Source organism: Ips typographus, linkage group LG1, assembly GCF_016097725.1.
Source record: "Ips typographus isolate SLU linkage group LG1, UJ_Ityp_2.0, whole genome shotgun sequence".
Classification (NCBI taxonomy): domain Eukaryota; kingdom Metazoa; phylum Arthropoda; class Insecta; order Coleoptera; family Curculionidae; genus Ips; species Ips typographus.
In genome coordinates, this window is record NC_138422.1 from 6,449,345 (window position 1) to 6,465,181 (window position 15,837).

Here is a 15,837-nt window from a genome sequence, read left to right on the forward strand (position 1 = left end):
AGACTTCCTAAAATCTATAGTTATGTTGGCATACCATAGTTGTAGAATGTTGACCTGTTCTACCACAATCACCTCCAACAACGGATTCAATGACTGCTTTGATTGATCCTTCTAGGTAAAGAATCTTTTGCTCACCTACTCCCGAAGGAATAACATGGGGAATTCTTGGAAAAGGAAAGGGGAAAGGAATTGGGAAGTTTGTTTTTACAAACGATTTTATTTTTGACCATATTGTCTCGATTGGGTTTAGCATTAGGGAGTAAGGTGCTAAACGAAACAGATTAGCATCTATTCCGTGAAACAAACCCTCTAAAGTAGAGTGACCGGGTGCATTATCATATACTACCACAAGATCCTGCAGATGGTTTCCCATATCTTCCCATTTCTGAAATAGAGACTGCATCGATTCATTTGCCAAATCCCTAGTAAACAAATCCCTTATTTTCTGCATCATTACTACACCAGCAGTTGAAATAGCACCAATTAAGTGAATATTGGGTCCTCTGGACGCTGGTAATTTTTGAGTTGCTGATTCCAGACCAGTTAAACCTCTGCCCCTAGTTTGACGACAAAATGAACTTGTTTCACTGTAAATGACTTTCTTTTCAAATAATTGGCTATAGTGGATATGGACCCTTCTTTCCTTGAATTTATTTATTTTTTTAAATTATACTCAAAAGCAATATGCAGTTCTAAATCAATTTAAGTAAATTTTTTTGATCTCATTTGCTGATCTTATGTAAAAAACCACTTCGATTAACCGGAAAACGAAATTTAGATGTATGCTTGTTACATACCTACTGTTGTTTTCAAGTTCACGTGGACTTCACAAACTACTAATTTATAGCGAAAAAACATTCATTAGTAACTAACTGCTTCTTTCTTTAGGATTTTCCTAGTCACGTAGATCCACACAGGTCAAGGCTAACACATATTATTATACTCTAGAAAATACTTTCAGAAAAATTCCAGAAGTGAAAACCACAGTTTGTACTAACTTTTAAATAAAAAAAGGTTTTTACTAATGGGTTTTTAACTTAAAGATGTAATAAATCATATTTAACCTATAAACAAATCCGTGTTTAAAGCGGACTGAACTGAAATCGGTTAGATTCAACCGCGTAAGCGTGATATCAAGATTGTAATTTGTTTGATTGAAATTAGTAACAGCTAGTTTGGAGCAGAATTGCCACGGCTTGCATAATCTGACAGATCTGGACTGTGATTGTGCATTAATTTATTAGGATCTTGAGGATATGTCTGCAATTTACTTTTGAGTACATAGTAAGTAAGAGTAAAGCACTCATTAATTTTATCGAACGCTAATCTATCACAAATTTTAATGTAGAAATGTTTTGTAATAGTAATATGGAACCTACAAAACGGTTTTAATTTTTTTTTGGCATACCGAGTGATTAAATATAAGTGATTGGCTTCTGTATAAGCAACTAAACATGTCAAAACAACAAAGACATTATTCAAAAAGAAGTAGTAGTCCATTTTCTTTCAGTGGAGTTGTACAAGTACAAAAGGAAGGGAATGACACGCAGTCGTCTCCACAATACAGTATTGTAGGTGTTGATTGCAAAGGTACTCCATCAAAATTCGTACAGAATCCTGTTTAGTTAACCACATGAGTTTTTAGTTAAGTTTAACTTAACTGTGTAAAACTAACTTTAAACACTTGTATCACTTTTAAATTACATTATAAACTTGTTTATTTAGAAACTTTAAAGGCTTTTTGACCGTGTAAACTGACCCTTAAGCAGGCAGAATACTGCTTTAGTTTTAAAGTTTTAACAAATCAGTCTCATATGTTCATTGGTTTGTTTCAGGCAAATTGCAACCTTATTGATGTTTCTGAAACTTCTCTCACTTTCGATTAGAGTTATGGAAATCTTCATGGTACGAAAAATGTTCAGAATGACTTTCTACACCCTGTGGACTGGGTTTAACCCATTTCGAACAGGGTAAACGCAACAGGGTTTCTCTTATTTTTCATAATTTTGCTCATTTTTTAGTTTTTAACCCACTTTTCATGTTTTGATCAATTTTCATGATTTTGCTCATTTTTTAGTTTTTGAACTAATTTTCATGATTTTGATAAATTTTCATAATTTTGCTCATTTTTTAGTTTTTGAATCAATTTTTATGATTTTGATCAATTCTCTTGATTTTGCTCATTTTTTACTTTATAAACCAATTTTCATGATTTTGATCAATTTTCATAATTTTGCTCATTTTTTAGTTTTTAAACCAATTTTCATGATTTTGCTCATTTTTTAGTTTTTGAACCAATTTTCATGAGTTTGATCAATTTTCATAATTTTGCTCATTTTTTAGTTTTTAACCCAATTTTCATGATTTTGCTCATTTTTTAGTTTTTAAACCAATCTTCATGATTTTGCTCATTTTTTAGTTTTTAAACCAATTTTCATAATTTTGCTCATTTTTTAGTTTTTAACCCAATTTTCATGATTTTGATCAATTTTCATAATTTTGCTCATTTTTTAGTTTTTGGACCAATTTTCGTGATTTTGATCAATTTTCATAATTTTGCTCATTTTTTAGTTTTTAAACCAATTTTCATAATTTTGCTCATTTTTTAGTTTTTAACCCAATTTTCATGATTTCGATCAATTTTCATAATTTTGCTCATTTTTTAGTTTTTGGACCAATTTTCGTGATTTTGATCAATTTTCATAATTTTGCTTATTTTTTAGTTTTTAACCCAATTTTCATGATTTTGATCAATTTTCATAATTTTGCTCATTTTTTAGTTTTTGAACCAATTTTCATGATTTGATTAAGTTTCCAGAATAGGAGTTTACAGTTCAATTTGGTGTTTTCTTGGAAAGCCTTTTTTTGGACATTAATCGTTATTCCCTCCTACTCTTCAGTTGTCTTTGTTAACACCTTTGACTAAAAAGCCCACTACAACCACCTATACAAGTTTATCAATAATATTCAATTACTTAACTTGATCTTTCTTCAATTGCACATTACCTGGCATCTTAAAGTAATTTAAAGACCGTTAAGAAAATGTCACCCAATCTGTTTTTCTTTATGCTGTTCCCACGTTGTCTTAACAATGCCCAGCAGAAACCCCCGTACAAAGATTAGTTGCATTTATCACCAAGTTTCGCAACATGTTGCGGTCTAATAGATCTCAGACTGTTAAAAGGTTAACCAAAGGTTAGCCAACTGTATAAGTTTGCAACAAAGTAATATTTATTTAAACGTAGGAATATCGAAAACCAACTGATTAATCTAAAATCGTCAAAAGCTTTGGTAATTTCGTCTATGCCCTGCAATGGATCAAGATAAAAACGAAATAGTGTAAATAAAATAAACTCGGCCTTGGTTCGGCATCGCGGTTCAGTATTATTTTCTTTCCTGTCGAGTCGGTCGCGTGCGTTCCTGCCACTCCGCACTCTGATTTCAGTTTTATTTAACGCGAAAGCACTATAAAAGTTTATTTTTAGGGCTGTTTTGCACATTTTTAATTGGTTTATTAGTTTCGTGCGTGCCTTACCGGCCAACACCTCGTCATTTTTTCGAGGGTTTACGAACAATTTCCAAGGAGTTTCCGCTAGATTCGAGAATTGCGCCTTTGCAGTTGCGGACTTGCAATAGCCCAACCAACTTCTTAAACTGTAAGTTATTTAGTACCTACACAATTGTAAAGTGTTCTACAAACAAAAATGCATGATAACAGTCAATTTCGAGAAGGTACAGCAGGGTAAATCATTCGTGCGCATTTATAAATAAAAATCAGCTGGTCTCACGCGTAGTTCATTGTCATTGTTGTTTAGCAGCTGTCTCCGGTATACCAGCATGAACGAAACACATGGTGCATGGTACAGGTTTTTTTTTTTGCAGGAATATAAAACGTGTGTGGTATTGCCTGCGGATAAAGACTCGATTTATTTTAGTAGTATACGATGTGCACCGTTGGTTATCCTTAAATAGCTAAGACTTTATTTTAAAAAACCCAAAACTGCTCTAAAGCTATTAAATTGATAAAATAGCGAATAAGGACCGACATATTTAAAGGGCACTCTAGGCTAAAGCTAGATTCATAGCTCTAATTCCGCAAGAAGTAAACGGCATACAGCAAGCAGTAGAAGTAAAAAGTAGTCATGTCAATTCATAGTTCGACTTTCTCTTCTTCTTCTTCTTTCAGCAGCCCTTTTGCATCCACTCCTGGACGTAGGCCTCCCCTGCTGCTTTGATTCGGATCGGTTCATTGCCATCTGGTGCCATTATTATTAATTGTTTTATCATAAATCTTAATTTTAATGGAAAATAATGATATTGGATAAAGAAGCACACTATTTGTTTAATAATCCAATACATATCCTAGACGTTTTGCTAGTTTGGCGATTAAAAGCGGTTTACAAAATTCAAATTTGCAAAATTTTTAAAATGTCGTTATTTTTAATTTTCTTGTTTTAAATTCAAAATTATTAAATTTATAAGAAGAGAAGTAAGTTTTTTTGCCAGCAAGATGAGATTAGCAAAATTACATTTCAATTTACCCACTTTAGGTGAACATTTATAAACCGCGTTCTACAGGGTGGGTTAAAAAAATCATACAAAATAAAAATAAAATTTTGTAAACGGTCCTTAATCGCCAAACTGGCGAAAACGTCTAGAGACATTGACCACAAGACTCGATTAAGGTTCTTGTGAAACCCAAAAAATATTTTTGCATGACGCTAGACCGAATTTTTTGGCTTCACCTCAGTCACACCCTGTATACTCCGATCGGTGGCAACTTTCAAAAAAATCATTTAGGTCATCAAAAAGAAAAAGAAAATACTTTTTAATCCCCAAAAAAATTATTAAAATCGAGTGACTCAATTTGAAGATACAGTCGCTCAAAAAAAACGAAAAATTTTGCTGCCCCATTTTTTTTGACGAGCAGTTTAGATAACTTTTTAAATTTTTTGGATGGGCTATAGCAGGCTATGATCTATACTTCAAAAATAGTTTTACAAATGTAAAGTACCTGTACCTAGGCAACTATTTATCTTTCAAATTGCAATACATGTTCCTATACCCATTTCACACCGTTTTTGAAACACAAAACGTTTTCGAATACATATCTAAATAGTTTGAATCATCCGAGGGGTAAGCCGCTGGGGCATTATGATGTACAAATTTTAGGAATTAATAGGTATTACTGGAGGTACATTGGTATCTAATGACATATAAAAGTTTATAAAAAGTGTGGCAAATAAGCTAATTATTGAACAAAAGAATGCACCAAAAAAGTCATGAAAAAATAAGTCCATTTTGACACCTTCTAGCGGCCAAACCGTCTAACCTACCCCTTCAAATTGAGAGACTATTAGAAAGCTCATTGCCTTGGCTATCCATTGACATATAAAACACTACTAAAAATGGTGCAAATGAACGAGTTATTGAAGATTGAACAAAAGAATGCACGAAAAAAGTCATAAAAAAACAGTCAACTTTGACGTTCTCTAGCGGCCAAACCGTCTAACATATCAACCCAAGTTGGGAAATTTTTTAAAAGCTCATTCCATTGGCTATTCATTGACGTATAAAACTCTAGGAAAAATAGTGCAATTGTCAAAGTTGACGCCCTCTAGTGGCTAAACGGTACCACTGACCAACCGACTTTTCTACGTCAATGGAAAGCTCATTTCATTGGCTGTCCATCGACATATAAAAGTATATACAAAGTGTTACAAATACATGTGTTATTTACGGTTTACAGACAGGGTGCCCCAGAAACACATTTTGACTGGTTTGGGTTAATTTGACCCTGGAAAATTAGGAAAACACGGTTACATGAGCTACTAGGTGGTCTACTATGATGAAAAACCAATTTTGTGAAATGACAATTTTTGTTAGGGTCAAATTTGCCTGAAAAGCCACCACTATTCCAATGGATTTTGCGTTATATTGGCCACTTAGTGCAATCGAAAATCGACTTTAAGATTTTATTTCGACAGTTTTGCTACGGCTCTAAATTTGACACTGTGCTAGGTTTGTCGATTTAAAAAAAATCCCTCAAAGAAGTTAGAGTGGTTACAGTCAAGAAAAACGTTTAGTTAGCTTTGGAGCACTCAGTCTAAAAAAATGTACTGTAGTTTACTGAAAATCTGAAGTTTAAACCTCGGTTAACTAAGGTAAATAGAATTAGTGCTACAAAAATGTATACCACATGAGTATTAAAGGTTTTTAATTTGGATTAACAATAAAAGAAATAAACAAGTTAAATAAGTTTGTAATCTAAGTAATCAATTTACTTATTTTTATTTAGGTCGTAATAAGAGTTTGGTTATGGTTTTGTGTGGGTTCAACGTGCTAAAACCAAATGGGTCATTGATATTGATAACATCCTTATAAATAAGATAAAATAGTTGAATTAAACCCAGACAGGTACTTGAGTCGTGTTTTTGTGAAAACAATGAATTATTTTAGCGTATTATCCAGATTTGTAATTATTCAAGTTACAAACGAGGGGTAAACGACTGGGGCATTATAGTATACAAACTGTAGGAATTAGTGGGCATTACTTGGGAATTGGCAACAATACTAAGAATGAGTACGCATTATTGGGAGTTAGTAATTGGGAATTATTAGGAATTGCAAGAAATTAGGGGGCATTACTGGCATTTTATAGGGATTAGTGTACAAAAATTTACTCAGCGGTTTACCCCTCGGTTATAAATAACTTAATAGAAATTATTCATTCTGAGCCACGTGTCTGAATACATATTACATTATTATTTTGTATGTATATGGTTATAGAATAAATAACCCTAGATACAGGTTGGTTTTTTCGAGGATGAGTCCAAGTTTTCAATAACCTTAATAGATACAGAGTTTTCATTCAATTCAATTCTATCAAATGTGCTCATTTAAAATAGTAAAGTAGAAATTTCCAATGAAAGTAACTTAAACCATTGTTTATTCCATTCCACCATTTAAAGATATGGTTTTTACTATCATGTTTGTAACAACACAGAATTCCATAATAAGCCTTTAATAATGTAGTATCTTTCAAAACTTGACAGACAGTTGCGATAGTTCGGCTTTTTTAGAAAAAAATAAGAACAATACGTATATAATCATTACGAATTATTTATTTCAACTTTAGAACAAAACAAAAACAGTTCTCCAAACTTATGTTATTTTCAGAATTTTCTGAAGTAGGAAAGTAATCGGAAATTTTCTAATATTAAAATGGATTATGATTGCATTCCAAATAGGAAAGCTTTGCCTTAATTTAACTGTCCCTGTATGTCTCTCACCGTTGCTGAGATTTGCAATAGTGTCCCGAATATGAAACAACTTTTATTTAAAAAGGCTAATCAAATTATAGAGTCAAGTTGAAGGACAAATAATGAGTGTAACAACCGAAACAATTCCATATTGACCTCGAATTTTTGTTTTGTAATTATAATAGTGGTTATCCGCACTTCCAAAAATGTTGCGCTAATTGATGAACAATTACGACAAAACCTTGACTGAAACCACGGAATCCAAAACGAACGGTGTAATACTGCTTTGTTATCAAACAAAACACATTTTTCCATCTAAATTTATCAGTTTCTGTGTAATTTGTTTATCGATCGACTACTCGTTAGACGAGAAATGAAGGTCAGAACTGCATTTCAGCTCCAACGCAGAGTCAACAGTTTTAATATTAAATCAAACACTTTAAGCAAAGTTTAAACTGACATTAAAATTTATCAGATTTTGATGTTCCACGTAGTACGGTTTAAATGTTAGCTTGCGGGAAGGGTGATCACATTTTTGCAACACGATAATTTGTTTTAGACCACATAAATAAAACTTTTTCGTGGAAGGCAATCGATTATAAAAGAATAACAAGCTCTTTCCGCTCTCCAATTTATTCAGCAGCAGCGTTTACGAAACTTTTCCGAAAACTTTGGAGACGGTAACATTTCCGTGACTCTATGAAACTCGGTCGCCTTTCACCTGACTTGACATCAAGTCAATAATAATGGCTTTTCTAAGTGAAGTGATCATCTATTATTTAAACAAACAATTTGACCAAAATAACGGGGCAACATTAAGGTGAACGGTCTCGTGGACTTGACTCATAATTCGGTGTTAATGACCTAAATTTTAGCCTTTTAAACTCGGAAGTCATTAATTTGAATGAGTTCACCACGGCCATGATCCGGATGTCGTTCTGGTTTTTGTCCAGGTCCTGGAAGTGCTTTCTTATTAGTTTCAAGCGTGATTAATTATTTATTAATCAGCAAATTTATTACTGTTATGATGTTTTGAGTTGTTTGGTAGACAAGGTGACGCTTCGGTGAATAAACTGATAAGTTGATAAAATTGAGGCTGGTGTAGCTAATGATGTAAAAAAATTGTTTTGCGATGTTTCTGCGATCTACTCTCTACATGGAAGTTTGGCTATTATACAAAAAAATCAAACTAAATTAGGTTGACGTCACAAAATTGCCAAAGGGTGTAAAACATAAACCACACAACCATCATAAACAAAAACAAAAAAAAGTTGATATGACGTTTATTATTGATTTAGCAACTATAAGCGCTGTTGCCAAGATTATAATATATAGAAGTCACTGTTCTTCTGTTAATATGAAAACATAAGAATTTGTATTCGAAATCGTTATTCTTTAGTTATTCTTTTTTCAACAGTATGGCAACAACGCAATTTTCCGTATAGCAGTATAGTTTAGTTTAGCCACGTTGCCAAATAGGACTAAATGGTAGCCCTTCAAGAGCAAGAGGTGATTGCAACACGATATTTTTGATGTATCTACTATCTACTGATTTTACTAAATAATCAAACAAAGCAATTAATAGGTTGTTTGTAGAGGGTGTCCCAATAAGCCGAACACGCAGCTGTTTCTCAAAAGCTATACATAATATGGCTACGAACAAATTTTTTTATTAGTAAATGTGTTTCACTAAAATGAAAAATGTCCAAAAACTCTGAAAATTTAAATGAAAAGGTATAGTAAAAATCTCATAAAAGTAATCCCATATTCTCTACGAAGAATTTTCCTATTTAACTTTTTTTTCTATCTCTTCAAATAAAGTGGTGGGAGTAGACCAAAGTTTGCTTTGAAAGAAATGAAATATCTCGAAAACGGCTAATCGTAGAAACTCCATTTAGTTTTCGGTCTTTTCGATAGAGGGTGTTTTTACAAAAATTGCACTTTCATCTTAGATATCTCAAAAAAATCAAATAAAATGATAATTTTGATATTAGCATAGTTCAAATTAGCAAAAATGCAAGTCAAAATTAACATGTATCAATCCTTTGTCAAATCGGAATTGCTCAATCGGAATTACTCGTTCTTCGCTTCTGATTTTAAATATATAAAATTTTTTATAATATGTATATTAAGTTTTTATTTTTTTGTATATATTTAATTGAGGTTATGTTGATTACTTTTCGAAAAATTTGTTTTTTTTCGTCAAAAACGGATATAAAGAACAACTACCCCTAATATTTTTAGAGGTATTAGCTAAACTTGAACTCCAAACCATTGATACTAAAATAATTAAATTATTTGATGGATATTTGAAATTTTTGGTTAGGTCAGGGTTAAGGGTTAAGTTGCATAAACATGACCTTATTAACACGACATTTAGAAAACTTCTAATTTTTGTGAGGTTTTTCAGATATATCAAAAAGTGATTTTTTTGGTTTTACGTTCTTTTAAAAAAACTAACTTTTTGCAGTTTTCTATCTGTCCGACTTAAAGAACCACCCTGTTGGTTTTTTTTCATTTTCAGTCACTGGGCTTTTCCCTTTTAGGGTAAAGAGGGCAAGAAACCTTTTAGGACTTGAGAATTTATTTATTGTTTAGACTAGAATTTTGCCAGTATACAGGCTATATTTCAACGCTTGATTCTGTTTCAAAAAGCAATACATATACAGTGTAATTGGTAAAAACGTACATCAAATCCACACTACGCATTAGAAAGCTGTTGCTAATCCAGGGTTGCGTTTACAGCAGGAGGTAAAATAAATAAATTCTCAAACCAGAATTACGGTATAGTAATAATATTTATGGTTTTGCTTTTGCATGGGCTCGTGCTTTGCCACACATCCACACTATTAGCTTGGACAGGAAACTATTAATAGGCCACCGTTAAGTAAGAAATTGAGGTCAGGAGGTACGTAGAACAGCTGTTTTTGTTTTGAAACTGAAACAGCGTCTTCCGTGTTGTCGAGATATGATTGCAAAACAAAATTTATAATTAGAGCCAGTGTTTTTAATAGAGAGTACGGAAACTGCACGAAAATTATGCTTGTAAAAAGTTTTTGGAGCAAAAAGTAGCATAAGTTTTTTTGCCAGAGCGTCGTCTAGTTTGATGTCATGAAATTACAAAATTTGCAATTTAATTAACTTTTTAGGCATTTTTTAATTTGTCAACCCAGGACGAAGGCCTACAGGATATTAATTTTGCTTCAAATTTTTTACAGTAATCAAGTCATTTTTTTTAAAAAAGTTAAGGGTGATTTTACAATGAGAGCCGATTTTAATTGTCACACCAAAAAAATCAGGAATTTATTGTATGTATTTTCAAAATAATGAATCTAAACAATTAATTTTTTCTGTATAGTATACAGAGTGTTTACCGATTTGCAAGTGCAATAATTAATTTAAGAGCGTATTCTGCATCCACAACTTACTCCAGTTTATAGTTTGTCCAAAAAAAAATCAACGATGTTTTAGTTCAAATTCGCTTGACACAAATTGCTATTGCAATACCAATTCCCATGCTAACACATATTATTAGTAGGCGAAATTTGACTTTATTCACATTCTACCAGCATTTACCGAAAGTCCAAAAGGAAACGCTTTCTTGACTGTATACAGAGTAGTGAAACTTCCAGGCTGTCGTTTGTTGAATCCACACTAAAATTATAATAAAATTGCCCATTAAGATCCGAAACAAATTGCTAACGCATATTATTAGTAAGATTATTTCCTTCCTATCAATTTTGACCAATCGCTATCAAGAATTAGTATAAAAAATGTAAATTTTAAGTGGAAAAATCACTTGTCAACAACTGTCAACTTAGCTGTCAGCAGTTTTTCCGGAAAAAAAATCGAAAAAATTGCACACTCCTCACAACAACATAAAGAATAGTGTTATCCTTTCTAGCTTGAAAGTTATTATTCTTATTAATTATTGTTCTTATTGTTTTAATTAAAATGTTTATTTAACTCAGGAAATAATCTTACGAAATATCCCTCGTGCATCTAATTTTTCCTGTGGAAAAATTGGAATACTCGTTTCTAAGTAATTTGTTTTAACAAAGAGCATGAGCGAGAGTGGTTTTAAAAATCCCACTCTCGCTCATGCTATTTGTTAAAACAAATTACTTAGAAACTCGTTTTTCCGAATTTTTCCGGAAAAATTAAATGCACTAGGGATATTACCCCCGAAAAATTGACCTCATTCATATTATACCCGCATTTTAACATTTATAGATACTAGGCGTCGTGCTTTCTTCTTTGTAGCCGGTCATCTTCTATTATCAGTGTTTGATCCCCAGCATCAATGTTCCCCTCTTGGGATTGCAGTAGTCCTCATATTATTCTTTCTCGAATTTGAAAGATGTTCAATTATTGCGGATTGTTACCAAAAAAATGTTGTAAATCACCCAACTCTTGCCTCGGATCCGTACGAAAATATAGAGAACACCAAAGATCTCACCAGAGCCATTTTTGTCTTTTTGGTTATCCCTCTGTCTGTCCATATCTTTTCCAGGTTCACCATAGCTGCTCGCGATAGTGCTATACGTCTTCTTATCTCCGCCTTGCAGCCTAGACCCCAAGTAGATGAAGTCATTAACCGTTTCGATATTTGGAGGCAGATTGTTTATCTGTAGTGCGTTACTTCTATCAATTACCATGAGTTTGGTTTTGTCGAAGGTAATCTCCAGACCAAGAGTCCGACTCTCATCAACCACCCTTCCTCCAAGCATTCGGGCCATTCCTTCTTCATTCTTTGCTATTAGAGTGGTATCGTCCGCGTATCGAAGATTGTTTAGCATTTTACTACTGATCGTTCCCATACAATGGCTCCCTACGTTAACATAACGTAACTCTAACTAACTTTTACTCTGCTTTGTAGGTGAGAGTTCCATGTTAGCTTCCTGTCGAGGGTAATACCAAGATATTGTGCCTCTTCAGAGTTTAGTTTGATATTGAAGATTTCGGGAGGTTTTAAGCCCGATAAACTTCTTTTGCTTTCTAAAAGCTGAGAGATAGTGGACAACCCGTAATCGCTTTGTAATTCTCAAATTTAGTCAAACCACCCTTTTTGGAAAATGGAGTAACGTTTAGCTTGAGGTGATTTTAGAGTAACCTACAACAGTACAGTGTTTCATAGGAAAACGGTTGGCAATTAGCTTTTTCATGTTGCATATCGCAATAGTTTCCCTTTTTATCATAATACATTATACTTTCAATGTCCTTTCAAATTACAGTTATTAGTTGTTCATTTTCGATATTTTGTTAATCGTACTGTTTCTTACAGTCACACAACTTGACGTCTAATCACGCTTTTATTTACAACGGTCACGTATCCACCGGACATCAAACAAGGTCATCGATGAACAAATTTAAAATGAAAAATCACGTTTTACTCGACCAGACAGATCGTTCTTCGTAATGGTACGACCGGCCATCTGATTCAATGAACTCGGGACAAGATGGTACGACCGTGATTTTTTCGCTTGGGTCGTTCTGCTTTAATTTTCGGTTAGATGAATCTGTTTTTTTTCCTGAAAAAACTAATGGTCGGTCTCGGACAATGAACAAGGTTATTGTCTGGGTGTTAGGAGTTTGAATTTATTAGTTTTGCAAGTTTTAGGTCTTCTAGTTGTTGATAAACATATTTATTTTCGGTGTTCTACACCAACGTTTCTAGTCTCAATACCATAACAGTTGTTGTATGGTGTAAATTTAGCGTCTGTACACAATTCAGTATTTTTTCCAAAAAGTCTACCTGAACCATAAAACCTACAATCCTCAAGGTTTCCGCTAGATTCAATTGCCAACATAATAACACCCCCGGTTGCCTATCTATTATTAAACCCGAACAAAATAGCCATCCGAACAAAGTGGGTACCGTTTTCGGTTAGTACCATTTCAGTTTGCCAAATGTTAGGATGGGTGCCGTATTAAGATTTGTTGTAAATTTAGTGGTTACTTATCCATTTTTGACAAAAATAATTGCGTGTTCCGTTATAGTGTTTTTAGATTATTTGTTGATATTTCTTTTAACGTGTTTGTTTAAACACATAAATAATAATAAACACACGATCAGCAATTACGTTATGCAGTGTTTCAGGTGGTGAGTTTTTCAGTATTATTATGTCAAATTTTCGTGAAACATGTGCGGTTGTAAAATTGGGAAGGAATACTAAAGATTCAATTTATTTCAACTCCTACAGAATGTCCGATGAAGACTTGGTTGTAATCGAAACGTTGGAAATTAATCGAAAAACAACACCGTTCGTATTGGTCCTGGTTTCCCAATATTAATTTTACTTTTGAAAGGTTTATTTAACACTACTGGATTGGAAATATTGGAATATTTTACCAATCAATATCACTGTGGTGTAGTAGGTGTAATATAACGTTAACATAGTGTAAACGATCAGTTACACAGCTAATTTTGATTCATCTACCTTAAGCATTGTTTTTTCCAAATTACATACTTTTACAGTTAGAAACTAAATGCTTGATCTTGATCATGTGATTGTTTCTGACTACCTATAACGTTTAATCTACGGTTATTTTGGTATAAATAAAAATTATAGAGACTGACAAATTATTGAAAATCACGTGATCAAAGTTGAAACTTCAATGTTTTTTTACTATTCCAATAAATTGTAACAAGGGAAAATGATTAAACTAAAAACAAAATGTTAACACTGACAATTATGGGGTATCTATCCAAATGGATGACAAAAGACCACAATTTTCAAAATTTGTCAACTATTGTGTCAAAACAGTGGAAGAACGGCAAAATATTGACAGTTGGGAAATTGACTAAAAATATCAAATTTGACAACGTTGCAATCAGAGTGAAAGCACTTCAATAATAATATATTTTGTAATTTCACCAAGTTAAATCCACTTAAATGATTCGTAAAATTGATATTTTTGCTGCTCAAAAAGCGCAAAAAAAACGATAATATCGACAGTTTGACAAATTTCTGGAAATATTTAAATATCGAAAAGTTACTCTCTTAAACAAAGTGAAATTTTGCCAAAACTAATTTATAAAACAGTAAAATTGATAACTTTGCTGGTTAACAGTAGTGAAAAAACGTCAAAATATTGACAGTTTGACAAAGAAGTTGACTGAAAATGTTAAATTAGACAATATTAGTTTCTTAAACATAATGAAGGCACTTCAAAAAGATTAAATATTGCATTTTAGCATGTAAACACCACTTAAAAAAATTGATTAATATGCTTGCCAACAGAAGTGAAAAATGTCAAAATATTAACAGTTTGACATGAAACTGTCAAATATGACACTGTTGATCTTTTATGAAGAATGAAAACACAACACAAAAACGTTTATTTTCTTTATATTTATGTTTGTTTGACTCTTAAAGCTAGCAACTGGCGTGGATCACATTACTTAACTGTTCATAATTATAAAATTGTATTAAAATTAGACACAAATGTTGTCTGTCAAAAAACTAACAAACAAATAAAAACTAATAACAAATTCTATATAAATCAGCACAAAAATGCAATCGAATGAAGTAATAATTTGCAGGACGTCTCATTAGAGAACACTGTCTTTATGTCAAAAATTTGACATCCAGTTAGATTTGTTTTTGTTCTCAGTTTCTGAATGTTAAGAAACATTTTGACAAGGAATAATTTCACATTTTCACAGACCGTCAAGTGACAATGAGAAATTAAATTTTCAGCTCAAAAAAAACTTAATTTAATGCAGTTTCGAATGCAATTATATTTATTATAATTCCTAAAAAACTTCCACAATTATAAATTTAATAATCTCAAATAAAATTTACTGTATGTTTTTATTACACTACTTTACTTGTAAAAAATAAAAATGTCAAACAAATTTTATAAATTTATTTGAATCAGCACAAAAAATGCAGTCAAATGGTGTAATATACAGAGTGTCCCATTAAAGAAAACTATACTCGCATCAAAATTTGAAATTTGGAGTCAGTTTTTTCAGTTTTAAAGTCAGATTTAAAAGGTTTAGGGAACATGCTGTAGGTTTGCACATTTTTAGATTAGTCTCTGTACAATTGGATTCTTAAGCTCATCTGTCTAGTTTTAAAAGTTTGAACTGTTTTTTAATCAATTCAAATTGGAATCCTGTAAGCACATTCACATGACTGGACAAATTTTAGAACGTATTTTATTTTGGAATATGTGCTTTTTCATGATCTGTTCAGTGTTTTTTGTCTGAAGGTTCTCATGATACTTACAAAAGGCTGTAAAATCTGTGTGACCAAAAGTTGCCTTGTGCTCAATGAAATGCGTACAGCCTACAGTCAAAGCGACACTAGAAAATTCATTCTGTGACGTCTTATTCGTTTCCAAATAAATGGTCACGTGTCAAGAACAACTTCTGAATAACTTTAAGCCCACTTTTTGACTGATCAACTAACAACTAATGGATGTAAAGCTTATAAATAAGTTTTATTTTTATTTTTCGTAAATACCCTTCGCGTTGTCTCTCAAATCTTCGTCTTCCAACCCTTGATTTACGTAAAAATGTTAAAAAATAATTTTTCAGTTTGTACTGTTACAGTGGTAAATTAAA

General features: G+C 32.4%; 1 protein-coding gene across 6 annotated transcripts in view; it reads left to right on the plus strand.

Moving 5' to 3' along the window:
* Ypel (Yippee-like) overlaps nt 1–15,837 on the plus strand; it is a 75,380-nt gene that overhangs the window by 20,566 nt on the left and 38,977 nt on the right. Inside the window, exon 1 of one of the 6 annotated variants that reach the window (XM_081990921.1) lies at nt 3,380–3,656. The exons of the other annotated variants lie outside the window; for them this stretch is intronic. The gene's annotated coding sequence lies outside the window, so the exon portion shown is untranslated. Of the gene's footprint in view, nt 1–3,379; nt 3,657–15,837 lie in introns of those variants that run through there. 6 annotated transcript variants of the gene reach the window in all.